Source organism: Eschscholzia californica, unplaced genomic scaffold (assembly GCF_041429995.1).
Source record: "Eschscholzia californica isolate CP2 unplaced genomic scaffold, dmEscCali1.0.p SCAF_6, whole genome shotgun sequence".
NCBI classification, from domain to species: domain Eukaryota; kingdom Viridiplantae; phylum Streptophyta; class Magnoliopsida; order Ranunculales; family Papaveraceae; genus Eschscholzia; species Eschscholzia californica.
Window position 1 is genome coordinate 8,044,260 of NW_028238483.1, and position 7,488 is coordinate 8,051,747.

Here is a 7,488-nt window from a genome sequence, read left to right on the forward strand (position 1 = left end):
TCTAGCAATCTTCAACCTAAATCAAGATCAAACACATAGGAAGCAAGCCAATGACATGAGGAGCAAAAACCCTAAGGTTTCGGACCAAGAAAGTGATCGGAACACCATGAAAAGTCCGTCCAAATAAGGACATGAAGTCCGGCCGAAAACCATGAAATCCGGCCAAAATACTTAGATCCGGGCCAAAGGATCCCTTGGTCGCGTCCCGTACATGAAGCCCGTGCCATCCCGAGCCTGCGGATGCGTCCCGTGAAGTGTGCAACTCATCTCGTGCTCCGGTAGCTGCTGTAACGTCCCGGCCTGCTGCAGGTCGCGTTCGCTGGAGCTCGGACCTGCTAAGGACGCATCCCGTGACGGCGTCTTCGCGTGCGATGCATGCGTCCATCCCGAGCACGAGTAGCTCCGGTCCGACAGTGGAAACTTCCTTCTCCCGAGCAGCCCGAGCTGCTGCCGGCCAAGCTTTGGCCGGCACTCCTCCTTCTCCTCTCTTGCTCTCTCAAACTTTCAAACCCTAGAAACCTTTCTCTTGGTGAAGAACACACAAACCATAGCCTTCTTTCTCTCTCCCCTTTGTTGCTTGGTTCTTGAATGAATGAAGAAGATGATGAATAGTAGCCTACTTCTTTTACTACTCAAACCCTAGTCAATCTTGACTTAGTCAATTCATTTAGACTTAAACCATAAAGAAGGGTGCCCATATATATTCTCTACTCTTTGCTTCTTCTTTGATTTTTGTGGGCTTTGGGCTTAGTTTGATTTCCAATTAGAAACAAAAGAGGGTGCCTTCAAGAAAAGACCTTGACTTCTTTCTTTCATATCTTCCCCGTCCGAACTCCGATTCTACTTCTGTTTTCACCGTCGGACTCGTCATTGCCTCCACTTGTAATTTGATTTGTTTGAAGTCATTTTCTCTCGTTTTGGACACATTAAATGATAGTGATAATTCACTCTTTTTATTCTGAATCACACGCTTAACTCCAAAATAAGTACCTAACATGAAAAACACATAAAATATTATTGATAACCATCGAAAAGGACTAATTAGTCTAAGTTAGGCTCTCCAAATGTGACATTTTCGTGTCACATCAATGTGCGTCGACTATACAGATCTAACCATACTTGCTCGAAAGACAACTTACCCTTACCTTCAATTGACAATTTAGTAAATTCGATGCAGGGTCATGCTTATCTCAGTTTTATGGACGTCTTTGCGAGATACCACCAAATAGCCATGCATCTAAAAGATCAGAAGCGTACAACCTTCCACACAGACTAAAGGGTGTACCACTACCAGCAAAATGTTGTTTGACTGAAAATATGTTAGGAACACATAAGTAAATAAGTGGAGTTATATGCGAACGACATGATACTCAAAAGTAGGGGCAAGAGAAGAGCTCCTCCCTACTCTCAAATAACTACAGATTACAAACTCACAAGATGAAGCTCAACCCAAAGAAGTGCGCCTTTAGAGTCACATCAGGAAAATTTTAGGGTTCATGGTGAGTTCCAGAGGCGTTGAGGCAAATCCAGTTATTAATATGCCTAGCCCAAAAAAACTGAGAGAAGTTCAAAGGTTGATAGGAAGTCTCTTTGCCATGATTTTTTTAACAAGATGGGGGACAAAACTCTACCGTTTTGTAAAACATAATGGTGTCGATGTTTGTTAAATGGACATTAGAAGAAGAAGAACAATCCTTTAAAGCTATAACAACACCTGATGACTTTACCTTTTTTAATGAGTTTGAGCACTAGAGATGAGATGACAACATACTTATCTGTTTCAAAAGAAGTCGAGTCCTCATTTTTAATCAAAATTGTACAGGGTAATGCATCATATTTACTTCGTGAGCAAAGTGCTTGTAGAAGCTGAGCTAAACTATCCAATGATAAAGAAATTGGTTTAAGCTTTAACTTTAAAATCAAGGAAATTAAGACCATACTTCCAAACTCAAACTATGAAGTTACATACCGATCAACCTCTTCCCAATGTATTGCACAGACTCGACATAGCAGGAAGACATTCTCCTTTAAAATGCTCTCGCAGTTTATTCTAAAATTAGTAAAATACCCATCATTGTCCATAAAACAAGAATGTCTTGAAATGGATAGATGAGATAGAGCAGGCCTTCGAAGAGCGATAGGAACACCTGACAACTTTATGTCTGTTAATGAGTCTGGGCACTTGAGATGAGCTGACAATATACTTCTCTGCTTCGAAAGAAGTTATGTCCTCTATTTTAATCAAAATAGTAGAGGGTAATGCATCCAGTTTAGTTTGTGAGCAACGTACATGTCGGAGTTCGGCTAAATTACCCGATGATAAGCTCTCAAAGTTTACTTTAAAAAGAGTAAAATATCTACCAATGTCTATAAAACAAAAATGTCTTGAGATGCCCATAATTTTGTGTAGCAAATATAAAGTCTTCCTCCACTATCTCACACTATGAAATTACATACTGATCAAGTTCTTTGAAGTCTATTGCACAAATTCGACATAGCAGGAAAACATTCTCTTTTCATAAAATCTCAAAGTTTAGAGGGGGGGTAGTCAATGATGACTTTGGATGACATTCTAAAGTTCGCGAATGTCAGCCACATTCGATCATGGACATTTCAAAGTCTGCGATTGTCAGTGGCATCTAATCACAGACATTTCAGAGTCCGCGATTGTCAGTGACATCCAATAACGGACATTTCAGAGTCTGCGAATGTCAATGGTGCTGATGTCGAAAATTGGCTCCGGGTTAAATCAGCATGAAAAAGGGAGTTGATGCATGACATCCTCCGTTATGATGGTATATTCTGTTTGGAGAGGAGAGGTTCCTCTGTTCAGCTCCGCTTTTCTGTTCTGCTTCTCTGCTCTGCTCCGATCCTTTGCTCCAACTCCTTTGCTTCAGCTCCTGTTCGTCTGTTCCCGAGGTGGGAAAACCTGCAAAGGGTTCGAAGACCGCTCCGACGCTCAAGACAGTCAGGGTGCTCTTTGCAGTAAAAGAATGAATGTTGATCGATCCTTTTGGGGGGCGAGTTGTGAGAACTCTGAGTTTGGGATGATCTTTTCTAGAGTGAAGAGATCGTGTCCTGTGAAGGACGAACTGGGGGGCCTTTTATAGGCAAAGTTAAGCCGACTGTGATTAGTGGCAGTGGTGAGGCGGTGGCCGTCAAACCGTAAGGGAAGTCACCTCTTTTGTGTATCTAGGGTTTCTCCTCGAGTCTATCCCGGATCTTTGATAAGTGAAAGTTCCTAAGTTCAAGGATACTTTGTATATATCTTGCCGGAGTGATAGACTTTAAAAGAGAAGTTTCCTCTTCTAGATACGTGGAGTCCAATCGGGCTTAAATACTTTAAGATGTGAGGCCGACTGAGATCTTTCTAGAAAGTCCGGGATTAAGTCATTAGGTCGCGCAGTGCTGATATCTTCCCAGTTCTGGGCGTAAGATATGGGCCGAACCTGTGGAGACCCCCCCTTATTCCTTTTAAGATCCCAGAGCTGGTATATCCATGCCAAGGGCATTAAGTGCAGAGCTGATTTCTTCCGCCCGACCTCCCAGTTAGGGGAACGTATAGTGGACCATCAGGTGTTTAGCTGTCCTACTGCCTTAAGCCGAGTCGTTCCAAGAGACTTCAGGTCTGATCTTGACTCTTCAGACGTTAGTCAATGTCTGGACATTTTATGCATCATCAAGTGGCATTCGCAAATCCATGGATTTTGGTAGACTTGAACTTTCATTGACATCTTGGCGGATTGTAGTGTAAAAAGAGAGCCAAATTTGCCAAAAAAAAAAAATGAGAGACTTTCATTTACATTTTGGTGGTTTCTACTTTAATTTATTATTAATATTAATAATGGCAATTAATAATATTTATTACTCCATTATTAATATTATTATTATCACTTAAATGACATATTTTTACTGATATTTCAAAAGTATTTTGATATTTTTCAAGATCTATCTTGATATTTCAAAGATATATGATGCGCGTTCTAACCCGTCTTATTTATGCTGACGGAACCCAGTTAACCCAAAATACAAAATCACGGTAACAATAATATATATTATTATATTGTTATATGATAATATATTATTATATAATAATACTAGGTATAACCCGTGCCTCTGGCATGGTGTAGATTTTATGGAATACATTACGTAGTTAGGTGGAGTTTATTGTATACATTATATAGTTAGCAAGTACAAAAGTCCGGCATACCTATTCGGTATTAAGTACAATGGGTTCAATGAATATACGCCCATACAATTTTTATCTGTGTTTTTTTATTATGTATTAATGAAATATGGAGTTTTAAAATATCTACGATAAACAATCTATACCGAAATGTTTAGCAAATGCATTTCTCAAGGTCTGTTGACGAGTATCCGAACCTACACAAGGCCATACCGAAAACATATACATTTGTTAGAGCAGGATATAGAATGTCATAAAGAAGAGTCTTACTAAAAAACTCCAAAAAATACTGACATTTTACTTACAAAATTTTTATGGATGTATAAAAAATAAACCTTTCGGACTATTTAATTTAGGTTATGAGAAATGACCATTTTCTCTTGGTATGCTAGGAGTCATTAAATTTATACACTATAAGTTTGTAGGATTATTCAAGATTATATATCAAACTAATCATAAATTTCGTTGATACAAAGTTAAATATATGCATTAATATACTTATAAATGTGTTAGCAGCTGAGTGGCTATAAATGAGATTGATTGGCCAAATCAAGAATGTAACGGCACGCGTCTCCGACAACAACAACAACCTGATCGGTAATTCCAAATGGGATGCTAAATTCTTGTTTAAATATGCTCAGAAACAAATTTGTAGAAGGGGCAATTTAGTTCTACTTGCAAAATAAACAACTTTAGTAATAAATCATAGAGTTTTAAGGTCACCCTCAAAGAACTTCTTCAACCATCTTATTAGCCAGAACAGATTTGCATCTTCCATATCAAAATCTGCAATAACAGCATGCCTAAATTTTGTTGGATTTGAACATGTAGGAAATAGACCTCGTTCTATCTATTGATGAGGAATAATAAATGGATTTAAGTTGTTAACCACCTATAAGTCCACTAACAGAACCAACCCAACTCACCAAACTTCTATTTTTGCCAATACTTCAGCTCATGTGAAGCACACTGAGCCCCCAAGAACCCCAAATATTTGCAATTTTGTTTCATAGAAGCTTTCGTAGATATATGTTAAATCCTTTTAACTTCACCGGAGTTCGCCATCTGCCTGCAAGAATACCGTAACAATGTATTGAATTCGTACAATTTGGATCGAGATAGATAGGAAAAAAAAAATTTGCACATAAAATATCATCCTTCCCTCAATGTCACCTTTATATCTGCTTCCAACTTAAGTAGAGACTCACGAGGCATATTACTATTCATGATAAGCCGCTAAAATAATTTTACTAACATGAGGGCTCAAGAAGTGTTCATAAGGCATCTTAGATAAGAGCAATTAATTATATATACATTATTTATCATCCAAATAACGAGTTTTTTTTCTGTTTCCCTATTCATTTCAATTTTCAATGACTGAAGTATATGTGGTTAATCTCTCAACTATCACAAAACAAGAAGGATAATGCTAGTTAGGCGTTTTATTGAACACTTAGTGTGTGGAAAATGTTCGAGTTATTACGGATAATAGTAGCGCCAAACCCAGTTCCACTTATTCCTTCCACAACCTCTTCCGCTATCAAATTATAAGAAAACCAAGATATTCCTATTCAACAGTATATCTAATTCATAATGAACTTAACAACACGACCTGAATGTTAAAAAATTTCATCTAGAGAAGTTAATCCTGAAGCACAGAAAAAGAATCATATTACCTCCTAACCAAACACTCACATATGGAAAAGAAGAAAGAGATAATAATTTGAAACAATGGAGTCCAGAAATCTGCCCCAACCAAATTTAATAAGAAGTTGTTAAGAAAACACCATATCAAACATACAATCGTGTACTTAATCCTGAAAATGGGTATTGCCACAACACCAGTCACCACCATTAGAAGTCTGCCGCAACCAAATTTAATATGAAGTTAAGAAAACACAACACCAATGCCATATCTTTAATATGAAAACAGAAATGAAGATTTCGGTGTGAGATATTTATCTACGTACCAAGAGCTGGTAGAGCTTGAACTCCCATTCTTAATGCTAGATGAATGGGAAAAAGATTATATTCACAATGCTAGATGAAGGGGAGATGAACAGTTACATGTATGTATCACCTTCAAAGTCTGACTTTTTCAAGACTTTGTCAAGAATTTGATGGTCGGACTGAATTAAGTTCCCACAACCAATTTGCTGCAAGGAACAAATTCATATATAATAGCAGCAGATATAGACAAAGGTGATTTGCTGCTGCAACACCAGTACTGAAAGTGCAGACTTGAAATCTGATGAGGAAAGCTAAGAGCTCAAACTTGATATCTCTTTCATAATTCATTCTTATAATGGGGATCTTAATTAAATGTGCCTTGCTTCAAACCCAGGCAACACGAATTCAACCTAAGTTTTGTAATATAAGCGGAGTAAAGAGTACCTCAATTTTATGGAAACTTCATTCGTCTCCTCTGGAAGCAGTAAGAAAAAAACCTATATATAATCAAATATAAGTTTAGTAAAACATGATATAGAATAAACAATCAACACTTCCATGTATTTTTGAAGATTCATTTATCTCAGACATTTGATCGAACACATACATTTATCTCAGACATTTGATCGAACACATAAATGACAACTTCTAAATTACCAAATTTATTGACTAAGTTCACAACAAAAATAGAGCAAGCAGAGAATGAAATGCAAAACTACATGTAGAAAAATATGATAAGGTCATGAAACAAAGATTTTTACAATGAAATAAACGAAATTGATACCTGTAAAGATTAATGAGTTGCATCAATTCAGAAACGGTAGGGACTTGATTAATAGGAGACGATTAATCAACTTAATCAGCAAAACGGAAGAAAATATAAAATTGATTAATGAGGGGAATAAAGTTCTGGAAATAGGGAAGAAGCGTTTTGGGTAGTCGAAGAACAGTAGAGGAGTGACGTGAAGCGTTTTCAGTTGAAGTGATGTGAGGAATATGGCCGTTCGATTTTACCTGATCTGGACCGTGAGATTAAGGGTTTCATTCACTTCCTTTCATTTAGGGGGTCGCTAAATTTGTTAATTTTAGGGTGGGTAATGGATCTGAAGGTAAAAAATGTATCAAAATTGCAACGGACGACCGGATTTGTCTCCGAGTTTGTCCCAGTCAGCAAAAAACTTTGCGTTTTATATAATAGATAATAGATATTGTTGATATTATAGTAATATGTAGGGTTGTAGGGGTGAGCAACGGTAGGTCAAACCAACCAAACTGAAAGATATTCGACTCGGCTCGGCTAAAAAAACGATCACTTGATTTGGTTTGCTTGCGGTATCAATTTTTGAAAACCG